The 24,807-nt window shown below is 40.5% G+C and overlaps 1 long non-coding RNA gene and 1 pseudogene across 9 annotated transcripts in view; one reads left to right on the top strand and one right to left on the bottom strand.

Moving 5' to 3' along the window:
* The window catches only part of LOC309651358, a 48,147-nt gene that overhangs the window by 16,945 nt on the left and 6,395 nt on the right, over window positions 1-24,807 (top strand). The gene's annotated exons all lie outside the window — the stretch shown is intronic.
* Window positions 11,993-12,796, bottom strand: LOC309651356 (cyclin-dependent kinases regulatory subunit 1 pseudogene; annotated as a pseudogene). The gene has a single exon. The product of its transcript is annotated as a cyclin-dependent kinases regulatory subunit 1 pseudogene (transcript).

Genomic DNA, 24,807 nt, shown 5'->3' with positions numbered 1-24,807 from the left:
GGTTATTTTCTCATCTGTTTAATTTTGGGTAGGTGGTTAAACTCTGTACTTGCACACGTGCGTGTAATCTTATGTCCTGTAACCATTGACTGAACTTATGGTTGATGATGATGGTAAATGATGTTCAATTAAAGTCCAGTTACAATTTATTTGAGTTAAGGCCTCAGATGGCCATAGCTGAGTCCAAGCATCCCTTAAAAGTTAAAAAATACCAAATGCATGACGCCACAGTTATGTGTGAGCATGGGCTGATTAGTCATTAGTCCATCAAGATGTCTTGTTTAAGAGGAAAGAATGGGCGATTTTAGGTGAGATGGTCCTGAAATAAGAACCAGATGTCTGATAAAGTTCACCAATAGAAACCCGCACAGATCACGGGCCCGGAGCGAGAAGAGGGACACCTGCCAAGTGGGTCGATGGCCTCACTCGGCCTGGTGATTAAGCTCGTGATCTATTGGATATGATATGCATGTTGACCTGAATTGATTTGACTTAATGTGCTGTGTACGATTAACAATGTATATGTTCTATGTAATATCAATAATAACATGCTTATAAGCACGGGGTAAATAATGTATGATTATACCTAAAATGCATTACTTATGTATGTATCGATATGGTGATGCAGATATGCACGAAGTACACCCTAGTTTATTGTAAAATGAGGTCATTTTAATACTGAAATGGTACTCAATAATTTTGTAAATGTCCCATGATAAAAAGTTTCAGGGAATAGTGTAAGTAGAATTTCAGCTTTGGGTGCTGATGGTGGAGCTGGAGCTGCTTCCTCGAGTCTTAGGGAGATGTGTTGTTCTCCTTCTCTGGTTTATAAGACCAGGATGATGTATCTTCTATAAAGACTCTTCATTCCAGGAGATTATTTTCAACAATACTGGTTACTGGCATTAGCACTAGGATTAGAAAGAAGTATAAAATAGATGCTAGTTGTCCAATGATAACGAAAGGATGCTCTACATGTTGTCCCCCAATTCATGTTACTGTTAATAGGTCTGCCACTAGGATTCAGAACAGACATTGGCTAAGGGGTCAGAATATCATGCTTCATTGCTTGGATGTGTGGAGCTTTGGGATAAATGCTAGGATTACAATCAAAAAGATTAGGGCTAGTGTTCCTCCTAGTTTATTGGGGATTGATTGTAGGATTGTGTATGCAAATAGGAAGTACGTTCTTGTTTAATGTGAGGTGGTATATTGAGAGGATTTGCTGGGGTGTAGTTGTCGGGGTCTCCTAGTAAGTCGGGTGAGAATAAGACTAATACTATCAATGCTAGAACTAGTAATAAAGCACCTAAAATATCTTTAATTGTATAGTAGGGGTGAAATGGAATTTTGTCTATGTCAGATGGGGTTCCTTTGGGGTTATTAGGTCCTGTTTCGTGAAGGAATAGTAGGTGGACGGCTGCTAGTGCTGCAGTGATGAATGGGAGAATGAAATGGAGGGTGAAGAATTGTGTAAAGAGTTGCTTTGTCTACCGAGAAGCCACCTCAGACCCATTCGACAAGGTTTGTACCGATGTACGGGATTGCTGAGAGGAGGTTGGTCATATCTGTTGCTCCTCAAAATGGGATTTGTCCTCAGGGTAATACATAGCCTATGAATGCTGTGGCTATAACTGTAAATAGGATAATTCCGATCTTTCATGTTTCTAGAAAAACACAGGACCCATGATATAGCCCACGTCCTACATGAATAAGTAGGCAAATAAAGAATACGGAAGCTCCGTTTGCATGTACATACCGAATGATTCATCTATGATTTAACGGCAGATGGGTGTCACTGATCAGAAAGCAGTTATTGTGTCTGATGTGATGTATTGCTAGGAACAAGCCTGTTAAGATTTGTAAAATCAAAGTTTCCCAACAGGGAGCCAAAATGTCATCATGATGAAATGTTTGATGAGGCTGGAATATCAATGAATGCACTGTTGATGATTTTTATTAATGGGTGTGATTTTCGGATGTTGGTCACTAGTGTTCTTATAGTTGAATAACAACGATGATTTTTCATGTCATTGGCCATGGTTAGATTGCATGTAAGAATAATGATACACTGCATTTATTTTGAGTCCTTTGTGATTTTGTGGGGTTTTCTCCAAAACCTTCCCCTGTCTGTGGAGGGCTTGGACTGATCGTGGGTGGTGGTGCTGGTTGTGGGATTGTGTTGACTTTTGGTGGTTCATTTTTAGATTTAATGGTTTTTTCTTTTTTAAAAAAAGCAGGAAAGTAGGATGTATTGGTGGGCCCGAGTAAGGAGGGGACGGTGCCAAGGCCCTCCTGAGCTCAGGGCCCGCCACGTGTCCAGGGGCCACGACTAGGGCTGTATTTTACCCCACAGCCATCCGGGATGAGCCGCTTTTCTGCCACCATGTCATCAAATTCATCTGCATTATACTTAGTAAGTCCCCACTTTGTGGAGACGTAGATCTTCTGGAGGTCAGAGCACTTGGACTTGGCCCTGCAGAGGGCCTCAGTCACATGCTCCTCGTCCTGCAGCTTGGTGTGGATGGACATGATGACTTGGCCATCGTGGACCCTGGCCCCTGTGCTCTGGAGCTCTCCAAAGGCACCTCGCATACCTGTCTGCAGCCTAGATTGGGGACAGCATGCCAGTCACGAGTGTCCACTGGAAAGGGCCGAATCCAGCGTCCCCGAGGGCAACCTGTACAGGCAACAGGCTGCACGTACCACCGAGGAGGCTGCTGTCTGCAGCCACTGCACACCGGGCCCCCACGGGGAAAGGAGCACGGTTGGCTTAATTGGCTGCAAACTAATGGCATTTTTGATTTATCTAGGGGGATGTGGTAGTGTTTGGTAATATGACAGCTATAGCTACTGAACAGTACCCGGAAGTTTGGGTTCCTAATAAGACTGTCTTGGGTATATTTCTTTCAGACTTAATAATAGAGTTTTCAATGGTGTTTTATGTTTTAAAAGATGAGGAGGTAGAAACTGTACTTAAGTTTAGTGGGCTAGGGGATTGGGTAACTTACGATACAGGTGGTGAATCTGGTTTTCTAGGGAAGAGGTTGTGGGAATTGCAGCGTTGTACAGCTGCGCTTCTTGACGCGATTGTTACTAGTTGATCACTGCTTATTGGTGGTGTGGTTATTATAGAGGTTACTTGTAACTAGAATCGTGCTCAGGGCGAGGGTAATGAGGAGTGAGAGGGGATGTAGCTTGATTAGGCCTTTTTGTTCTGATCCTAATGTAGATAATTTTATTCGAATAAGGGAGGTGGTTTTTGGTAAAATGCTTTCTAGGCAAATTAAGTCTCGGAGAGAAGATGCTGATTTTTGGCTTGTTGACGGGTTTCAGTAGGGTGGAAGACGGTGTGTGAGAGTGGGAAAGTATCCTGAGGGGTTGGAAAACTTGTGAGATGTCTGAGAAATACTTACATTTTAAGTTTTGAGAAGTAAGATTAAGTTCGAGGGCTAGAGTCAAGCCGAGGATAGTTACAGCAAGGGCCGCTGTTTTACGCAATAGGGTGTAGGTATTTGAGGGGCTGTTACTGGAGGCGTATTGTTGGAGACGATAAACCCGGCGAAATGCTCCCAGTTAATAAGAGTTTGATAGAACTGATTAGGAATGGGTTACTTTCACTCATGAAAGTTAAGGTGGGAAAGCGAGGTTGTCGTAATAATGCAAAGAAGATAATGTGAGTACTGTGAACAGCTGTGAGGGATGTGGTGATTAGGGTTATTAACAGGGCTCAGGCGTTGGTATAAGACCTATTAGCAGTCTTGATAATTAGGTCTTTAGAATAAAATCCAGTACAGAAAGGTATTCCTGTTGGGGCTAGGCTTCCGATAATGAAGGCTGTTGTAGTAAAGGGTATTGCTTTGATTAGGCCCCCTATTTCTCGGATGTCTTGTTCATCGTTTAGGCTGTGAATAGTAGACCCAGAGCATATAAATAATATGGCCTTAAAACAGGTGTGTGTGCAGATGTGGAGGAATGCTATAAGGCTGGTTAATACCGGTTGTTACCATTACAAAGCCTAACTGGCTTGAAGTGGAGAAAGCAACAATTTTTTTAATATCATTTTGGGTAAGAGCACATATTGCTGTAAATAATGTAGTACTAGCCCCTAAGCATAGTGTTATTGTCTGAATAAGCTCATTATTTTCTGTTAAAGGGTAGAAGCGGATGAGTAGGAAAATACCTGCTACAACTATTGTGCTTGAGGGGAGGAAGGCTGAAACAGGGGTAGCACCTTCTATTGCTGAGGGAGTCAAGGGCGGAGACCAAATTGGGTGGATTTTACAGCTGCAGCTAGTACAAGTCCTATTAAAGGTAGGTTTGAGTGGCTTAGGTCAAGTATGAAGATTTGTTGCAGATCTCACACATGTAAATTAAACAGAAATCATGCTATTGATATAATAAATTCAGTGTCTCCAATACGGTTACACAGAATTGCTTGAAGAGCTGCTGTATTTATGTCTGCTCGTCTGTACCATCATCTGATAAGCTTGTTAGTGTACAGAAATACAACAGGTTTCTGTATATAAACTTGGTATACTGCAACCTTACCAAATTAATTGAGCTCTAGTAGTTTTCTAGTGGCGTCTTTAGGATTTTCTATATGTGGTATCATGCCACCTGGAAACAATGACAGTTTTATTTCTTTCCCGATTTGGATCCCTTTTATTGCTTTTTCTTTGATTGCTGTGGCTAGGACTTCCAAAACTATAATAAGTGGCGAGAGTGGACATCCTTGTCTTGTTCCTGATCTTAGAAGAAATGTTTCAGCTTTTCACCATTGAGTATGATGTTAGCTGTGGGCTTATTTATATGGCCTTTATGTTAAGGTATGTTTCCTCTATACCGACTGAGGTTTTATCATAAATGGCTGTTGAGTTTTGTCAAAAGCTTTTCTGCATCTATTGAGATAATAATATGGGTTTAATTCAATTTGTTAATGTAGTGTATCACATTGATTTGTGGATATTGAACCATCCTTGTATCCCTGCTTGATCATGATGTACGATCTTTTTAATGTATTCCTGGATTCAGCTGCTAATTCACTGAGGATTTTTGCATATATGTTCATCAGTGTTACTGGCCTGTGACTTTCTTTTTTCCTTGATTTATCTGGTTTTGGTATCAGGGTGACGGTGGCTTCATAGAGTGAGTTCAGAAGTGTTCCTTCCTCTGCAGTTTTTTGGAATGATTTCAGAAGGGTAGGTATTAACTCTTCTCTGAAAGTCCAGTGGAATTCACCTGTGAAGCCATCTGGTCCTGGACTTTTGTTTGTTGGGAGTTTTTAAATTACTCATTCAATTTTGGCACTGGTAATTGGTCTGTTCATACTTTCTATTTCTTCCTGGTTCAGTCTCAAGAGTTTGTACATTTCTAAGAACTTGTCCATTCCTTCTAGTTTGCCCATTTTATTGGTGTATAGTTGCTCATAGTAGTCTCTTATGATCCTTTGTATTTCTGTGGTGCTGGTTGTAACTTCTTTTTCACTTCTGATTTTTATTGATTGGGCCCTCTCCCTTTTTTTCTTGATTGAGTCTGGGTAAAGGTTTATCTATTTTGTTTCTCTCTTCAAAAAACCAGCTCTTTGTTTCATTGATCTTTCTGGTTTTTATTCTTTTTCATTTATATCTGCTCTGATCTTCAAGATTTCTTTCCTTCTAAATGTGGGTTTTGTTTATTCTTTTTCTAGTTCCTTTGGGTGTAAGGTTATATTGTTAGAGATTTTTCTTGTTTCCTGAGGTAAACTTGTATCCCTAAAACTTCCTTCTTAGAACTGCCTTTGCTGCATCCCATAGATTTTTGGATCATTGTGTTTTTGTTTTCATTTGTCTCCAGGTATTTTTTTTATTTCTTCTTTGACTTCTTCAGTGACCCATGGGTTGTTTAGTAGCATATTATTTAGGCTCCATGTGTTTGTGCTTTTTGCAGCTTTCTTGTCGATTTCTAGTCTCATAGCATTGTGGTCGGAAAAGATCCTTGATATTATTTCAATTTTCTTACTGAGGTTTGTATTGAGGCCTAGCATGTGATCTATCCTGGAGAATGTTTCATGTGCACTTGAAAAGAATGTGTACAGTAAGTTCCCTACACATGAATGAGTTCTGTTCTGAGAGTGCGTTCGTAAGTCCAACTTGTTTGTAAGTCCAACAAAGTTAGCCTAGGTACCCAACTAACACAGTCGGCTATATAGTACTGTACTGTAATAGGTTTATAATACTTTTCACACAAATAATACACAAAAACAAACACAAAAATTAAAACATTTTTAATCTTACAGTACAATACTTTGAAAAGTACAGTAGTACGTTACAACAGCTGGCATACAGGGGCTGGCATCAAGTGAACAGGCAAGAGTTACTGACTGGAGGAGGGAGGGGAGGTGGGAGATGGTAGAGCTGAAGGATTGTCAGCAATAGGAGACGGAGGGCAAGCTGCAATTTCAGTCACCCCTGATGTTGATGGCACAGGTTCTGGTTCCTTGCTGGATTCAATTCTGTCTGCCCTCTTGAAAAAACGACCCAGTGATGTCTGGGTAGTAGCTCTTTTTTTCTCATCATAGATGACACGGTAGCATGGAATTACATTCTGAATGGCAGCTGCAACCTTTGTCTACCATTCTGTGTTTGGGTCCTGTGCCTCAAAAACTAACAGTGCCTCCTCAAGTAAAGAAAGTCCCCATGCCATTTCCTGCATCATGAATCTCTAAGGTTCTTCACTTACTTCTTCTTCCTCTTGTAGCTCCATTCTCTCAATTGTTTTCACTTTTGTTTCAATTGTTATCGCCTGGCGCTTCTTAGCAGTACCAGCTGCATCACCACTGCTTTTACGCTTGCTTCCGGACATCCTGGGCTTGAAATAAAAGTACTGTAGTATTGTACTCTATACAGCACTGTATAGTAAACTACACAAAAGCACAGCCACTTGTAGAGGATGCACACACGTGACATTGTATGCCAGACGTGTGAACTAACTTACATGATTGGACATGTGAGTGCATGTTTGCATCTTTAAAAGTTCACATCTTGAAGGTTCGTATGTAGGAGACTTACTGTATTCTGCTTTTAGATGGGCTATTCTAAATATATATATATATCAAGTCCATCTGAACTAACGTGTCACTTAAGGCCAGTGTTTCCTTATTGAATTTTCTATTTGGATGATCTGTCCACTGATTTGTAAGTGGTGTTAAAAGTCCCCCACTATTACTGTGCTACTGCCAATCTCTCCCTTTATGTAAATACTTGCCTTATATATTTAGGTGTTCCTATGTTGGGTGCATATATATTTACAACAGTTGTATCTTCTTGGATTGACCCCTTGAGCGTTATATAATGTCCTTCTTTGTTTCTTGTAACAGTCTTCGTTTTGAAGTCTGTTTTGTCTGATAAGTATTGCTACCTAAGCTTTGTTTTGATTTCCATGTGCATGGAATACCACTTTCCGTCCCCTCACTTTCAGTCTGTATGTTTAGATCTGAAGTGAGTCTCTTGTAGGCAGCGTATATACAGGTTTTGCTTTTGTATCCATTCAGTCACTCTGTCTTATTGGAGTATTTAGTCCATTTACATTAAAGTAACTATTGATATGTATGTACTTATTGCCATTTTGTTATTTGTTTTGGGGTTGTTTTTGTAGTTTTTAAAATTCCTTTTGTTCTTTGTGATTTGATGACTATCTTTAGTGTTTAAATTTCCTCTGTTCTTTGTATCTTTGTGTAGCATTATAGATTTAGGGTTTGTCATTACCATGAGGTTATATATAGTAATATACATGTGTGATTATTTTAAGTTGCTGATCACTTAATTTCAGACGCATTTTAACAATCCTGCATTTTTACTCTCCTCATGATTACTGTCTTTGTCATATTTTACATCTGTTTTGTAGATGATCACACTAAATTGACTTTTAACTTTCTTACTTGCTTTGTACATGATTTAGTACCTTTACTAAATATTTGCCTTTACTGATGAGCTTTTTCCCTTTGTAATTTTTGTGTTTTTAGTTGTGGCCTTCTCTTTTTTTGCTTAGAGAAGTCCTATTAATATTTCTTGTAAAGCTGGTTTGGTGGTGCTGAACTTTTTAGCTTTTGCTCATCTGTAAATTCCTTGATCTCTCCATCAAATCAAAGTCTTGCTGGGCAGAGTATTCTTGGTTGTAGGTTTTTCCCTTTTATCACTTTAAATATATTGTGCTCCTCCCTTCTGGCCTGCAGAGTTTGTTGAAAAGTCAGCTGGTAGCATTATGGGAGTTCCCTTGTTGCTTTTCCTTTGCTGCTTTTAATGTTTGCGCCAATTTTTGCTATTTTACTTACAATGTGTCTTGGTGTGATCCTCCTTCGGTTGATCCTGTTTGGGACTCTCTGTGCTTCTAGGAGCTGGATGTCTGTTTCCTCTCCCAGGTTACAGAAGTTTTCAGCTATTTCTTCAAATGTGTTCTCTGCCCCTTTTTCTCTTCCCTTTCTAGGACCTTTATATGTAAATATTAGTGCACTTGAGGTCCCAGAAGTCTCTTACACTGTCATTTCTTATTTCTTCTCTTTAGCATCAGTGATTTCCACGACTGTCTTCCAGCTTACTAATCCATTCCTCTGTATCAGTCTGTTGATTTCTCCTACTGTATTCATTTCAGTTATTATATTCTTCACCTCTGTTGGGTTTTTTATGTTTTCTAACACTTTAAAACTTCTAACTTCTTGCTCCGTTAATGCATTCTCCTCCTGAGTTCTTTGATCAGCTTTATGATCATTCATCCTGAGGTAGATTGCTTATCTCTACTTCACTTAGTTTTTCTTCTGGGGTTTTACCTCATTCCTTCATTTGGAATATGTTCCTCTGTCACTTCATCTTGCCTAAATCGCTGTACTTCTGCGTATCTGGCGGTTGGTTATGTTTCCCGCCCTTGGAGAAGTGGCCCTCTGTAGGAGACATCCTGAGTGCCTCAGAAGCACACTCTCCTCCTGTCGCCAGAGCTGTATGCTCTAGTGGTTCCCCCAGTGAGGGCTGCATAGGTCATACTGCTGTGGCGGTCTGACTACTGAGGGTGCCCTGGTGGGCGTGGCTGGCCCCCATCCATGTGGTTGCCAGGCCCTGCCTTGCACAGAGGCTGCCGGATTCTGGTTGGTGGGGCCAGGTCACGAGGTGGCTGGCTGCAGAATCCCCGGGGGCGCCCCAGGCTAGCGCTGCCTCACGGGTGGGCAGAGCCAGGTCCTGGGGGCTGGCTGTAGGGCCCAGGGGTTCAGTAGCTGGTGTCAGGCTGAACAGACTGACCCCACTGAGTGGGGTCCGGGGGTCCTGAAGCTTGTGTTGGCCTGCTGGTCAGCGGGCTGGGTCCTGTCACAGCAGGCTGCAGGGCTACAGTTGTCCTGGGGCTGGTGTCTGCCCGCTGGTAGGTGAGGGTGGCCTCAAGGCTGGAGTAGGCTTGCTGGTGGGCAGGGCTGAGTCCCAGGATCTCTGACTGCAGGGCCTGGCGCTCCCTGGTCTAGTGCCTGGGCTCCGGTGTGTGGGGCAAGGTCCTGGGCCCTCTGGTGGGCAGGGTGTGTCCAGGGGTGGCTGTGGGCTGGGGGTTCTTAAAGCAGCCTGTCCGCTGGCGGGGCTGTGCCCCTGCCCGTTCACTGCGTAGCCTGAGGCATCCCAGTACTGGTGCCTAGAGGCTGTTGGGCAGGGGTGGGGCTGGGCCCTGAGGCTGAGGAGCTGAGCGAGGGTTCCACAGTGCTGGTAGCCAGCGAGTGTCCACATGGCGCACTGGGCTCCCAAGTGGCGGCTGCCAGTGTCTGTGTCCCCAGGGTGAGCCCCCAGCCTCTCCAGGAGGATGCGATGATCAGCAGGTGGGTCTGACCCAGGCTCCTGCAGATCGCTGCTGCTGCCCTGGGTCTTGGAGCTCGTGAGAGTCTGTGTGCATCCTTTAGGAGTGGAGTCTCTTCCCCACAGCCCTCGGGGTCTCCTGAAAGCAACCCCACCGGCCTTCAAAGCCACATGGTCTGGGGACTTGTCTTCCTGGTGCAGCACCCTCACCCTGGGGAGCCGATGTGGGGCCCAGACCCCTTGCTCCTTGGGGAGCACCTCTGCAGTTGTAACTCTTCTCCCACTTGTGGGCCACCCACTCTGGGGTATGGGTCCTCTTTTTTCTGTTGAAGTATAGTTGGTCTACAGTATTGTTTCAAGTATACAGCATAGTGATTCAGATTCAGTGTTTCTACAGATTGTACTGTTACAAATGACAGGATAATGAGTGTAGTGCTCTGTGCTATACAGTAAATCCTCGTTGCTTATTTTTTTATCTGCTAGTTCGTATCTGTTACTCTCTTACCCCTAATGTGTCTCTCCCCGCTTCCATCTCCCCTTTGGTAACATAAGTCTGTCTTCTAGAAGTCTGTCTGTGAATCTGTTTCTGTTTTACATATACATTCATTTGTGTTTCTTAGATTCCACGTGTGAGTGTGAGTGATACCATGTAGTATTTGTCTTTCTCTGACTTATTTCTCTAAGTGTAATATTCTGTAAGTCCATCCACATTGCTACAAATGGCGTTATTTCATTCTTTTTTATGGCTGAGTAATATTCGATTGTATATATGTACTACATCTTCTTTATCCATGCCTCTGTCGATGGACACTTAGGTTGCTTCTATGTCTTGGCTATTTACATATTGTAAATAGTGCAACTATGAACATTGGGGTGCATGTATCTTTTCAAATTAGTGTTGTTTTTTCCGGAAATATGCCCAGGAGTAGCACTGCTGGATCATATGGCAGTTGTATTTTTAGTTTTTTGAGGACCATAGTGGCTGCACCAACTTACATTCCCATGAAAAGAGTACGAGGGCTCCCTTTTCTCTGTATCCTCTCCAACATGCGTTATTTGTAGGCTTTTTGATGGTAGCCATTCCGACAGATTTGGGATAATACCTCATTGTAGTTTTGATTTGCATTTCTCTATTGATCAGCAAAGTTGAGCATCTCTTCATGGGCCCGTTTGCCATCCATGTGCCGTCTTTGGAAAAAATGTCAATGTGAGTTTTCTGCCCATTTTTTTGATTGGATTGTTTTTTTGGTATTGAGTTGTATGAGCTGTTGGTGTATTTTGGATATTCACCCTTTGTTGATGCGCATGATTTGCAAATAGTCCCTCCCATTCAGCAGGTTGTCTTTGTGTTTTGTTGATGGCTTCCTTTGCTGTGCAAAATCTTTTATGTTTAATTAGGTCTCATTTGTCTCTATTATTATTATTATGTGTTGTTGTTTTCCTTTAATTCTTTTGCCTTAGGCGACTGATTCAAGAAATAGTGCTACCATTTATGTCAGAGTGTTCCTATGTTCTCTTACGGTTTTGTCTTACTTTTAGGTCTTAAAACCATTTTGAGTTTAGAATGTTCCCTCACACCACATAGAAAAATAATCTTTCTTCTACATGTGGCTGTCCAGCTTTCCCAGCACCACTTGTTGAAAGAGACGGTCTTTTCTCCATTGTATATTCTTGCCTCCTTTGTAGATTCATTGACTGTAGGGGCATGGCTTTATTTCTGGGCTCTCTTCTCTGTGACATTGCTCTATGTCTGTTTTTCTGCCACTACAACACTGCTCTTTGATTACTGTAGCTTTGTAGTATACTCTGAAGCCTGGGAGGGTGATGCCTCCAGCTTGCCCTTTTTTCTAAGATTGCTTTGGCAATTCATAGTCTTTTGTAGTTCTGTACAAATTTTTGGATTATTCCAGTTCTGTGAAAAAAATCTCCTCAGTATTTTGATAGGGATCGAGTTAAATGTGGAGACTGCTTTGGGTATTATGGCCATTTTAATATTCTTCCAATCCAAGAGCATGGGGTATCTTTCCATTTCTTTTATCAATGTTTTATATAGTTTTCAGCATATAGGCTTTTCACCTCCTTGGTTAAGTTTATTCCTAGGGTTTTTTTTTTTTAATGTGACTTTTAAATGGGATTTTAAAAAAAATTTCCCTTTCTGAAATTTCATTATTAGTGCATAGAAATGCAATGTATTTCTTTTTTTTTTTTTAGATTATAAAAACTTCCTCTTTAATCAAGGTTTTTTAACATGGAACAGATTTCTTGAATAAAATGGAAAGTTTCCAACACACTGAAACATAAATCACCATACATACAACACCTGGCAGAAAAAAAAACAAAACAGGAAGTTTACACAATCCCTGTAACAGCCATGGTCTTATTCTTAGATGCTTCCTCCATCTGCCAAGTGTGTTCTGCTGGATACAGAGCTCACAATGGTTTTGGGGGTCACACTTAGCTGAGGCTGCAACCCAAAGAGCAGTCGTCTGGCTGGGCCATGGTCCTGTTGGTTCTGCTCAAGAAGCAAAGCAGTCACCAGCACGTTCAAACAGTGTACTGAACATCCTTTAAATATCAAAGTGAGAAACAGGAAGGCAACATAATAATGTCATCAGAAAGATGTTAGCAAATGAGGACAGCTGTATAAAGCCTGAGGCTGAAAAGTGGCTCCCCAGCTTCATTTCTTTGGCTTCTTGGGCAGTGGCCGCCGGGACAGCAAGATGTGAGGTTCTGGTTCATGGATCATATAATGGACCCATCCCTGACTCTGCTGAACGCCAAGATTCCTCCATTCAGATTCAGACATCAAATGGGTTTTAGGGACCAGCTTGGCTATGTCCTTGGGCAACATGACATGCCGGTACTCGAACTCCTCGTCGTCATATTTGTCCGAATAGTAAATCTGCTTGTGCAACATGATCGCCCTGCCTGAGGACCGTCAGCCCCGCACTGCCAACCTCCAAACAACTCCCAGCAGCACTGCAATGTATTTCTGTGTATTAACAAGCTTGCTGAATTCATTAGTTCTCATAATTTTTAGGTGGAGAAACTTTAGGGTTCTTGATACACAGTGTCAGTCATCTGTAAATAGGGACAGTTGTACCTCTTTGCTTCCAATCTGGATACCCTTTATTTCTTTTTCATATCTGATTTGCTGTGCCTAGAACTTCCAATATTATGTTGAATAGAGGTGGTGAGAGTAGGCATCCTTGTCTTGTTCCTGAATTTAGCAGAAAGGCTTTCAGCTTTTCACCATTGAGTATTGTATTGGCTGTGGGTTTGCTTTAATGACTTTTATTAATGTTGAGACATGTTCCCTCTCCACTTCGGTAAGAGTTTTTATCATGTTGAATTTTATCAAATGCTTTTTCTGCAAATACTGAAATGATCATGTGGTTTCTGTCTTTCCTTTTGTTAGTGTGAAGTATCACACTGGTGTTTTTGTTTTCATTTCACGTATGTTGAACCATCCTTGCAACCCTGGAATGAATCCAAATTGAGAATGGTATATGACCCTTTTTATGTATTGTTGGATTTTGTGTGCTAACATTTTGATGAGGATTTTTGCATCTTTGTTCATGAAAGATACTGGCCTGTAATTTTCTTCTTTTGTGGTGTCTTTGTCTGGTTTTGGTATCAGGGTGATGGTGGCTTCATAGAATGATTTTGGCAGTGTTCCCCCTTCAGTTATTTGGAAGAGTTTTGGAAGGATAGATAGAAGTTCTTTGTACGCTAGGTAGCATTCCCCTGTGAAACAGTCCACTTTTGTTTGCTGGAAGTATTTATTTATTTATTTATTTTTATTACAGATTCGATTTCACTTCTAGCGATCGGTTCAAATTATCTACTTCTTGACTCAGTCTTCGCAGTCTGTAGATATCTAGAAATTTGTCCATTTCTTCTAGGTTGTCCAATTTGTTGACATATAACTAGTCATAGTAATATGATTATCTTTTTATATTTCTGTGGTGTCAGTTATTTACCCTTTCTTATTTTGTTTACTTGGTCCTCTCTTTTCTTGGTGAGTCTGGCTAAAGGTTTATCAATTTTATCTTTTCAAATAGGTCTTTGTTTCATTAATCTTTTATTTCCTCTCTGATCTTTATTTCCTTCCTTCTGTTCACATTGGGCTTTGTTCTTTTCCTAATTCTTTTAGGTGGTAGGTTAAGTTGTTTGAGATTTTTCTTGTTTCTTGAAGGCCTATATTGCTATGAACTTCCCCCTTAGATCTACTTTTCCTGCATCCTATAGATTTTCTGGAGTTGTGTTTTTATTTTCATTTGACTTGAGGTATTTTATTTCCTCTTTGATGTCATTGTTAACCCATTGATATTTTTTTTAGAGGCATGTTTAGTCTCCACATGTTTGTTCTTTTCCCATTTTTTCTTCAGTTGATGTAATAGTGGGAAAAATGCTTGACATTATTTCTATCCTCTTATATTTGTTGAGGCTTATTTTGTGATGTGGTAGGTGCTCTATTCTTGAGAATGTTCCATGTGCACTTCAGAAAGGATTTGTGGGACTTCCCTAGTGGTGCAGTGGTTAAGAATCCACCTGCCAATGCTGGGGACACAGGTTTGATCCCTGATCCGGGAAGATCCCACATGCTGTGGAGCAGCTAAGCCCGTGTGCCACAGCTACTGAGCCTGTGTCTAGAGCCCGTGAGCCACAACTACTGAGCCCATGTGCCTAGAGCCTGTGCTCCGCAACAAGAGAAGCCACTGCAATGAGAAGCCCGCACACCACAATGAAGAGTAGCCCCAGCTGGCTGCAACTAGAGAAAGCCTGGGCACACCAACAAAGACCCAATGCAGACAAAAAGTAAATAAATAAATAAATGAGTTAATTAATTAAGAAAAGGATTTGTATTCTGCTTTGTTAGATGTAATATCCTATGGATATCATTTAAGTCCAACTGATCTATTCTGTCATTTAAGACTACGATTGCCTTCTTGATTTTTTTTTTTTTTTGGTCTTACCTGCCCAGTGATGTCACTGGGGTGTTAATCTACTCCTATTGTCAATTTTTCCCTTCATGTCTGTCAGTATTTGCTTTATATAGATGAGGTAATCCTATATTGGGTGTGTATTTGTTAACAAATATTCTCTTCTTGCATTGATCCCTTTATCATTATATAATGCTCTTCTTTGTCTCTTTTTATGCTTTGTTTTAAAGTCTGTTTTGTCCGATAGGAGTATTGCTACTCTTGCTTTCTTCTTTCTGTTTGTGTGAAATCTTTTTCTATCCCCTCACTTTCAGTCTCTGTGCATCTTTCACCCTGAAGAGAGTCTCTTGTAGACAGCATATTGAAGAGCTTTGTTTTTTTAATCCAGGCAGCCCCCCTATGTCTTTTTTATTTACAAAGCTATATTTTGAGCCACTAAAGAAAAAAGATACGTATTTAATGACAGTAAATAATTCAATGTACATAAAATGACTAAACACAACTACTTACAACATTAAAATATAAATTGCTAGTTGTAAGTAACAGCAGAATGTGTTGAATAATGTTAATTCCAAACGTGCATGCATTAAATACTATTTCACATAGGAATGACTTTACCTGTAACTAAAATATTGCTACTGAAGGTAAAACAACATAATTATCTAAACTTATAAGCAAAAAGTATAAAACAATATCAAAGGAAGGAGTAAATAATAATTTGGTTTGGGGGCATTTTTCTTTTTTTTCTTTTTAATTTAAATTTTATTTTATATTCAGATATAGTTGATTTACAATGTTGGGTTGCTTTCAGGTGTACAGCAAAGCAGTTCAGTTATACATATACATATATCCATTCTTTTTCAGATTCCTTTCCCATATAGGTTATTACAGAATACTGAGTAGAGTTCCCTGTGCTATGCAGTAGGTCCTCATTGATTATCTATTTTAAATATAGTGGTGTGTGTATGTTAATCCCAAACTCCTAGTTTATCCCTCACCCCTCCACCTTTTCCCTTTGGTAATCATAAGTTTGTATTCAAAGTCTGTGGGACTGTTTCTGTTTTGTAAATAAATTCATTTGAATCATCTTTTTAGATTACACATATAAGTGATATCATATGAGATTTGTCTGTCTGATTGACTTCACTTAGTATGTTAATCTCAAGGTCCATCCATTTTGCTGTAAATGGCATTATTTCATTCTTTTTTATGGATGAGTAATATTCCATTGCATATATGTACCACATCTTTTTATCCATTGCTCTGTTGATGGACATTGAGGTTGCTTCCATGTCTTGGCTACTGTAAACAGTGCTGCAATGAACATTGGGGTGCATGTATCTTTTTTTTTTTTTTTTTTTTTTTTTTGCATGTATCTTTTTGAATGATCATTTTCACTGGATATATCCCTAGGAGTGGGACTGCTGGATTATATGGTAGTTCTCTTTTTAGTTTTTTCAAGAAACCTCTATACTGTTTTCCATAGTGGCTGCACCAAATGAATTACATTCCCACCAACAGTGTAGGAAGGTTCCCTTTCCCCCCACCTGCTCCACTGTTTATTGTTCGTAGACTTTTTTTTTTTTAGTATTATTTATTTGGCTGTGCCAGGTCTTTAGTTGCAGCATGTGGGATCTAGTTCCCTGACCGCGGATTGAACCTGTGTCCCCTGCATTGGGAAAGCAGAGTCCTAACCGCTGGACTGCCAGGGAAGTCCCTTGTTCGTAGACTTTTTGACAATGGCTATTCTGACCAGTGTGAGGTGATACCTCATTGTAAGTTTTTTTTTTTTAGATTGGGTTATAGTTGTTTTACAATGTTGTGTTAGTTTCTACTGTACAGCTAAGTGGAGTTACCTGTGCTATACAGCAGGTTCTCATTAGTTATCTATTTTATACCGATTAGTGTATATATGTCAATCCCAATCTCTCGATTCATCCCACCCATCCTTTACCCCCTTGGTGTCCATCTGTTTGTTCTCTACATCTCTGTCTCTATTTCTGCCTTGCAAACTGGTTCATCTGTACCATTTGTTTTTCTCTTTCTTACTTCACTCTATATGACAGTCTCTAGGTCCATCCATGTCTCTACAAATGACCCAATTTCATTCCTTTTTATGGCTGACTAATATTCTACTGTATATATTTACCACATCTTTATCCATTCATCTGTTAATGGGCATTTAGGTTGGTTCCATGACCTGCCTATTGTAAACAGTGCTGCAGTGAACATTGGGGTGCATGTGTCTTTTTGAATTATGATTTTCCCTGGGTATATACCCAGTAGTGGACTGCTGGGTCATATGGTAATTCTATTTTTAGTTTAAGGAACCTCTATACTGTTCTCCATAGTGACTGTATCAATTTACATTCCCACCAACAGTACAAGAGGGTTCCCTTTTCTCCAAACCCTCTCCAGCATTTATTGTTTGTAGATTTTTTGATGATGGCCATTCTGACTGGTGTGAGGTGATACCTCATTGTAGTTTCGATTTGCATTTCTCTAATAATTAGTGATGTTGAACTTTTTTTCATGTGCTTTTTGGCTATCTGTATGTCTTCTTTAGAGAAATGTCTATTTTGATCTTCCACCCATTTTTTTATTGGGTTTTTTTTTTTGATATTGAGCTGCATGAGCTGTTTATGTATTTTGGAGATTAATCTCTTGTCAGTTGCTTTGTTTGCAAATATTTTCTCCCATTCTGACGGTTGTCTTTTGGTTTTGTTAATGGTTTCCTTTGCTGTGCAAAAGCTTTTAAGTTATTAGGTCCTATTTATTTACTTTTGTTTTTATTTTCATTACTCTAGGGGGTGGATAGAAAAAGATCTTGCTGTGATTTATGTCAAAGGTTGTTCTTGCTATGTTTTCCTCTAAGAGTTTTATAGTGTCTGGTCTTACATTTAGGTCTCGAATCCATTTTGAGTTTATTTTTATGTATGGTGTAAGGAGTGTTCAAATTCATTCTTTTACATGTAGCTGTCCAGTTTTCCCAGCACCACTTATTGAAGAGACTGTCTTTTCTCCATTGTATATCCTTGCCTCCTTTGTCATAGATGAGTTGACCATAGGTGCGTGGGTTTATCTCTGGGCTTTCTATCCTGTTCCATTGATCTGTATTTCTGTTTTTGTGCCAGTACCATATTGTCTTGATTACTGTAGCTTTGTAGTATAGTCTGAAGTCAGGAGTCTGATTCCTCCAGCTCTGTTTTTTTCCCTCAAGACTGCTTTGGCTATTTGGGGTCTTTTGTGTGTCCATACAAATATTAAGATTTTTTTGTTCTAGTTCTGTAAAAAATGCCATTGGCAGTTTGATAGGGATTGCATTGAATCTGTAGATTGCTTTCGGTAGTACAGTCATTTTCACAATATTGATTGTTCCAGCCCAAGAACATGGTATATCTCTCCATCTGTTTGTATCATCTTTAATTTCTTTCATCAGTGTCTTATATTTTCTGCATACGGGTCTTTTGTCTCCCTAGGTAGGTTTATTCCTAGGTATTTTATTCTTTTTGTTGCAGTGGTAAATGGGAGCGTTTCCTTAATTTCTCTTTCAGATTTTTCATCATTAGTGTGTAGGAATGCAAGAGATTTCTGAGCATTAATTTTGTATCCTGCAACTTTACCAGATTCACTGATTAGCTCCAGTATTTTTCTGGTGGCATCTTTAGGATTCTCTATGTATCATGTCATCTGCAAACAGTGACAGTTTTACTTCTTCTTTTCCAATTTGGATTCCTTTTATTTCTTTTTCTTCTCTGATTGCCATGGCTAGGACTTCCAAAACTATGTTGAATAATAGTGGTGAGAGTGGACATCCTTGTCTTGTTCCAGATCGTAGAGGAAATGCTTTCAGTTTTTCACCATTGAGAATGATGTTTGCTGTGGGTTTGTCATATATGGCCTTTATTATGTTGAGGTAGGTTCCCTCTATGCCCACTTTCTGGAGAGTTTTTATCATAAATGGGTGTTGAATTTTGTCAAAAGCTTTTTCTGCATCTATTGAGTTGATCATACGGTTTTTATTCTTCAATTTCTTAATATGGTGTATCACATTGATTGATTTGCGTATATTGAAGAATCCTTGCATCCCTTGGATAAATCCCACTTGATCATGGTGTATGATCCTTTTAATGTGTTGTTGGATTCTGTTTGCTAGTATTTTGTTGAGGATTTTTGCATCTATATTCATCAGTGATATTGGTCTGTAATTTTCTTTTTTTGTAGTATCTTTGTTTGGTTTTGGTATCAGGGTGATGGTGGCCTCATTGAATGAGTTTGGGAGTGTTCCTTCCTCTGCAATTTTTTGGAAGAGTTTGAGAAGGATGGGTGTTAGCTCTTCTCTAAATGTTTGATAGAATTCACCTGTGAAGCCATCTGGTCTTGGACTTTTGTTTGTTGGAAGATTTTTAATCACAGTTTCAGTTTCATTATTTGTGATTGGTCTGTTCATATTTTCTATTTCTTCCTGGTTCAGTCTTGGAAGGTTATACCTTTCTAAGAATTTGTCCATTTCTTTCAGGTTGTCCATTTTTTTGGCATAGAGTTGCTTGTAGTAGTCTCTTAGGATGCTCTGTATTTCTGCTGTTTCTGTTGTAACTTTTCTTTTTCATTTCTAATTTTATTGAGTCCACTCCCTGTTGATGAGTCTGGCTAATGGTTTATCAATTTTGTTTATCTTCTCAAAGAACCAGCTTTTAGTTTTATTGATCTCTGGTATTGTTTTTTTTGTTTCTATTTCATTTATTTCTGGTCTGGTCTTTATGATTTCTTTCCTTCTGCTAACTTTGGGTTTTGTTTGTTCTTTTTTCTCTAGTTCCTTTAGGTGTAGATTGTTTGAGATTTTTCTTGTTTCTTGAGGTAGGCTTGTATTGCTATAAACTTTCCTCTTAGAACTGCTTTTGCTGCATCCCATAGGTTTTGGATCGTCGTGTTTTGTCATTTGTCTCTAGGTATTTTTTGACTTCCTCTTTGATTTCCTCAGTGATCTCTTGGTTATTTAGTAATGTATTGTTTAGCCTCCATGTATTTGTATTTTTTATGTTTTTTTCCCTGTAATCGATTTCTAATCTCATAGCGTTGTGGTCAGAAAAGATGCTTGATATGACTTCAATTTTCTTAAATTTACTGAGGTTTGTTTTGTGACCCAAGATGTGATCTATCCTAGAGAATGTTCTGTGTGCACTTTAGAAGAAAGTGTAATCTGCTGTTTTTGGATGGAATGTCCTATAAATATCAATTAAATCTTTCTGGTCTGTTGTGTCATTTAAAGCTTGTGTTTCCTTATTAATTTTCTGTTTGGATGATCTGTCCGTTGGTGTAAGTGTTAAAGTCCCCCGCTATTATTGTGTTACTGTCGATTTCCTCTTTTACAGCTGTTAGCAGTTGCCTTATGTATTGAGGTGCTCCTGTGTTGGGGGCATATATATTTATAATTGCTATATCTTCTTGGATTGATCCCTTGATCATTATGTAGTGTCCTTCCTTGTCTCTTGTAACATTCTTTATTTTAAAGTCTATTTTATCTGATATGAGTATTGCTACTCCAGCTTTCTTTTGATTTCCATTTGCATGGAATATCTTTTTCCATCCCCTCACTTTCAGTCTGCATGTGTCCCTAGGTCTGAAGTGGGTCTCCTGTAGACAGCATATATATGGGTCTTGTTTTTGTATCCATTCAGCGAGCCTGTGTTAGTTGGAGCATTTAATCCATTCACCTTTAAGGTAATTATTGATATGTATGTTCCTATTACCATTTTAATTGTTTTGGGTTTGTTTTTGTAGGTCCTTCTCTTGTGTTTCCCACTTAGAGAAGTTCCTTTAGCATTTGTTGTAGAGCTGGTTTGGTGGTGCTGAATTCTCTTAGCTTTTGCTTGTCTGTAAAGCTTTTGATTTCTCCATCGAATCTGAATGAGATCCTTGCTGGGTAGAGTTATCTTGGTTGTAGGTTCTTCTCTTTCATCACTTTAAACATGTCATGCCACTCCCTTCTGGCCTGTAGAGTTTCTGCTGAGAAATCAGCTGTTAACCTTATGCGAGTTCCCTTGTATGTTGTTTGTCCTTTTTCCCTTGCTGCTTTCAATAATTTTTCTTTGTCTTTAATTTTTGCCAATTTGATTACTATGTGTCTCAGCGTGTTTCTCCTTGGATTTATCCTATATGGGACTCTCTGTGCTTCCTGGACTTGGGTGGCTATTTCCTTTCCCATGGTAGGAAGTTTTCAACTATAATCTCTTCACATATTTTCTCAGGTCCTTTCTCTCTCTTCTCCTTCTGGGACCCCTATAATGCGAATGTTGTTGCGTTTAATGTTGTCCCAGAGGTCTCTTAGGCTGTCTTCATTTCTTTTCATTCTTTTTTTCTTTATCTGTTCTGCAGCAGTGAATTCCACCATTCTGCCTTCCAGGTCACTCATCCGTTTTTCTGCCTCAGTTATTCTGCTATTGATTCCTTCTAGTGTAGTTTTCATTTTAGTTATTGTATTGTTCATCTCCGTTTGCTTGTTCTTTAATTCTTCTAGGTCTTTGTTAATCATTTCTTGCATCTTCTCGATCTCTGCCTCCGTTCTTTTCCCAAGGTCCTGGATCATCTTCACTATCATTGTTCTGAATTCTTTTTCTGGAAGGTTGTGTATCTCCACTTCATTTAGTTGTTTTTCTGGGGTTTTATCTTGTTCCTTCATCTGGTATATAGCCCTCTGCCTTTTCATCTTGTCTGTCTTTCTGTAAATGTGGTTTTTGTTCCACATGCTGCAGGATTGTAGTTCTTCTTGATTCTGCTGTCTGCCCTCTGGTGGATGAGGCTATCTTAGAGGCTTGTGCAAGTTTCCTGATGGGAGGGACTGGTGTTGGGTAGAGCTGGCTGTTGCTCTGGTGGGCAGAGCTCAGTAAAACTTTAATCCACTTGACTGTTGATGAGTGGGGCTGGGTTCCCTCCCTGTTGGTTGTTTGGCCTGAGGCGACCCAACACTGGAGCCTACCTGGGCTCTTTGGTGGGGCTAATGGTGGACTCTGGGATGGCTCACGCCAAGGAGTACTTCCCAGAATTTCTGCTGCCAGTGTCCTTGTCCCCACGGTGAGACACAGCCACCCCCCGCCTCTGCATGAGACCCTCCAACACTAGCAGGGAGGTCTGGTTCAGTCTCCCCTGGGGTCACTGCTCCTTCCCCTGGGTCCCGATGCGCACACTACTTTGTGTGTGCCCTCCAAGAGTGGAGTCTCTGTTTCCCCCAGTCCTGTCGAAGTCCTGCAATCAATTCCCACTAGGCTTCAAAGTCTGATTCTCTAGGAATTCCTTCTCCTGTTGCCGGACCCCCAGGTTGGGAAACCTGACGTGGGGCTCAGAACCTTCACTGCAGTGGGTGGACTTCTGTGGTTTCAGTGTTCTCCAGTCTGTGAATCACCCACCCAGCAGTTATGGGATTAGATTTTATTGTGATTGCACCCCTCCTACCATCTCATTGTGGCTTCTCCTTTGTCTTTGGACGTGGGGTATCTTTTTTGGTGATTTCTAGTGTCTTCCTGTAGATGCTTGTTCAGCAGTTACTTGTGATTCTGGTGCTCTTGCAAGAGGGCATGAGAGCCCATCTTGAAGCAATCTCGGTTCCAGTTTTTTTTGTCAGTGCTTGTTCAGCTGTTGTGATTTTGGTGGGAATGCTAGGAGGGGCTCCAGCAGCAGCGACCAAGTTGAAGAAGAGGTTGGAGAGCTTTATCCCCTTCTTGCCTCTAGTTTATCTAAAGTTTTCTCCAGCCCAGAAACTGATTTATTTACTCACACTTGTAGGAGAGGAAATCAAACTTTTAATATTTTTGGCCAGTGCAGAGCTCACCTTTTGGAAGGCTTGGATCCTTTCCTCCCAGGCCCAGGCAGCTCATCAGCCCCTTAGGAATAGTCAGTTGTGGAGGAGTCCAACTCAGAGAAAAATGTACACTCTGAAAAATCCACCCTGTGTCTGCTGATTGGAGCATTTAGACCACTGACAGTTAAAGTAATTAATGATAAGTACATACCTGTTGCCATTTTTATTCTTTGTTTCCCAGTTTTTGTAGTTCTTCTCTGTTTGCTTGTTTCTCATGTTGTGGTTTGATTTTTCTTCAGTAGTATGCTTGGTTTCCTTTCTTTTTGGTTTTTGTGTATCTGTTGTTGGTTTTTGATTTGTGGTTACCATGGGGCTCATATGTTGACCCATAATTATATGTACTTGCTTTAAACTGATAGTCATTTAAGTTCAGACATGTTCTAAAAGATCTTTTTTTTTTTACTCCCCTTGTACACTGTGTATATTTGATGTTATAGTTTACATCTTCATGTTCATCCCTTTACTGTTAGCTGTAGTTATAATTGCTTTTACAATCTTGTTTTGTGTTTCAGTCTATATACTGGTTTAAGTGATCTTAAATCCTTAGTATATATTTGCCTTTCCTATTGGGCTTTTCCCTTTCCTACAGTTTCCTGCTACTTTTCTGTTTCAGAAAGACCCTTCAACACTTCTAGAATAGTTTTAGTATTGGTGAATTATTTTGGTTTTTGACTGCCTGAGAAACTCTTTATCCTTCTGTCTCATATGAGGATCTTGCTGGGTGCAGTATCCGAGGTGGCAGGTTTTTCCTTTTGAGAACTCTGTATATATGCTGCCCCCTTTAGGCCTGCAGACTTTCCGCAGAGGAATCAGCTGATAGCATTATGGGGGTTCCCTTGTATATGACTCTTGTTTCCCTGTTGTTGCCTTTCGAATCCTCTGTAACTTTGGCCGTTGTGATCGTGGTATGTCTCAGTGAGTCTGTTTGTGCTCATGTTGTTTGGGACCCTCTGTGCTTCCTGTACTTGGGTATCTCCTTCCTTTTTTAGGTGTGGGAAGTTTTCAGCCATAATTTCTTAAAAATACATTTGATCCCCTTCCTTCTCCTTGTGGAGAATCCCTATTATGGAAATGCTGACACAATTTTATATTATCCCATAGATCCTGTATGTTGCCTTCTTTTTTCATTTGTCTTTCTGTTTGCTGTTCTGATTGGGTGATTTCTATTCTATCTCTCAGTTCACTTACGTGTTCTTCTGTGTCATTTAGTCTGCTGTTCATTGCTTCTAGAGTGCTTTTTAATCTCAGATTTAATTACCTGTTTTTAAAAATTATCTATTTTTGATTAGGCTGTGTTTATAGCTTCTAGTTCCTTGTTAAGAATTGATCTAAGCACAGATTATTTTAATTCAGCGTTTTTAATTCAGTGTCTGGTAGACTCATTACCTTTGTTTCATTATTTTTTTCAGGGCTTTGCTCTCTTTCAGTCGAGAGTAGCTCCCCTGCATTGTCATTTTTCTTAAATTTCTGTGTCTATGAATTTAGGTGAAACAGTTACCTGCTGTGATCTCAGGGGGTGTTCTTAGGTGGGACCATCCCCATACAGACTGTGTCCCCAGTGCCTTTGGTGGGAGGACTGGATTTGATGTGGACACCAGCCACGTCTTCCCTCAGGGTGTGCGGCTGGTTTACAGGAGCTGGAACCTGTGCAGGGTGTGGGCAGGGCTTCTGTGCTCAGTGGCCATCCCCACCCTGTCAGGACTTGGGGGGAGAGCGTCTCCTCCCAAGCTGGAGTGGAGGCCCTGAGGGTCAGTCTTGAGCTGGCTCTGTTCCTTGAAGTGTGTTTTTCCTTCTTTCTGCATTGGGGCCTTTGCTCCGAAGGAGGGGATTGCTAGAGCAAGTGGGGCTCGTGTGATTAGAGGTCTGTGCTGGTGTCTGCCCCTCTGCTCGGATGCAGCCCAGCGTTGCGTCTTTCCCCTGTGTGGCTGTCTGAGACCTAGTGCAGGGCTGTGGCGTGGAGTGGGTGGGTGAGCGGATTAGCTCAGCTGGGAGTTGGGGGATTGTGGTGTGCTGCAGGGGTTCCAGCAGCCCCACTGTTCTTAGAGGGTCTGGGCTGCCTGCATGGTGCACTGACAGCGGCTGCCACCACCCCATCTGGACCTCACCCTGGGCCCCTAGGCCACCCCTGTGGCCCTCAATTGAGTCTCCTCCCAGGGACTGGCTGCCCTAGAAACACTGCTGAGGTGTGGCATGGAGTGCATGGCAT

Source organism: Balaenoptera physalus (assembly GCF_965194825.1).
Source record: "Balaenoptera physalus genome assembly, chromosome: 21".
In the NCBI taxonomy this organism is placed as follows: Eukaryota; Metazoa; Chordata; class Mammalia; order Artiodactyla; family Balaenopteridae; genus Balaenoptera; species Balaenoptera physalus.
Note: the sequence above shows the minus strand (reverse complement) of the source record. Positions and strands in the feature narration are given on the sequence as shown.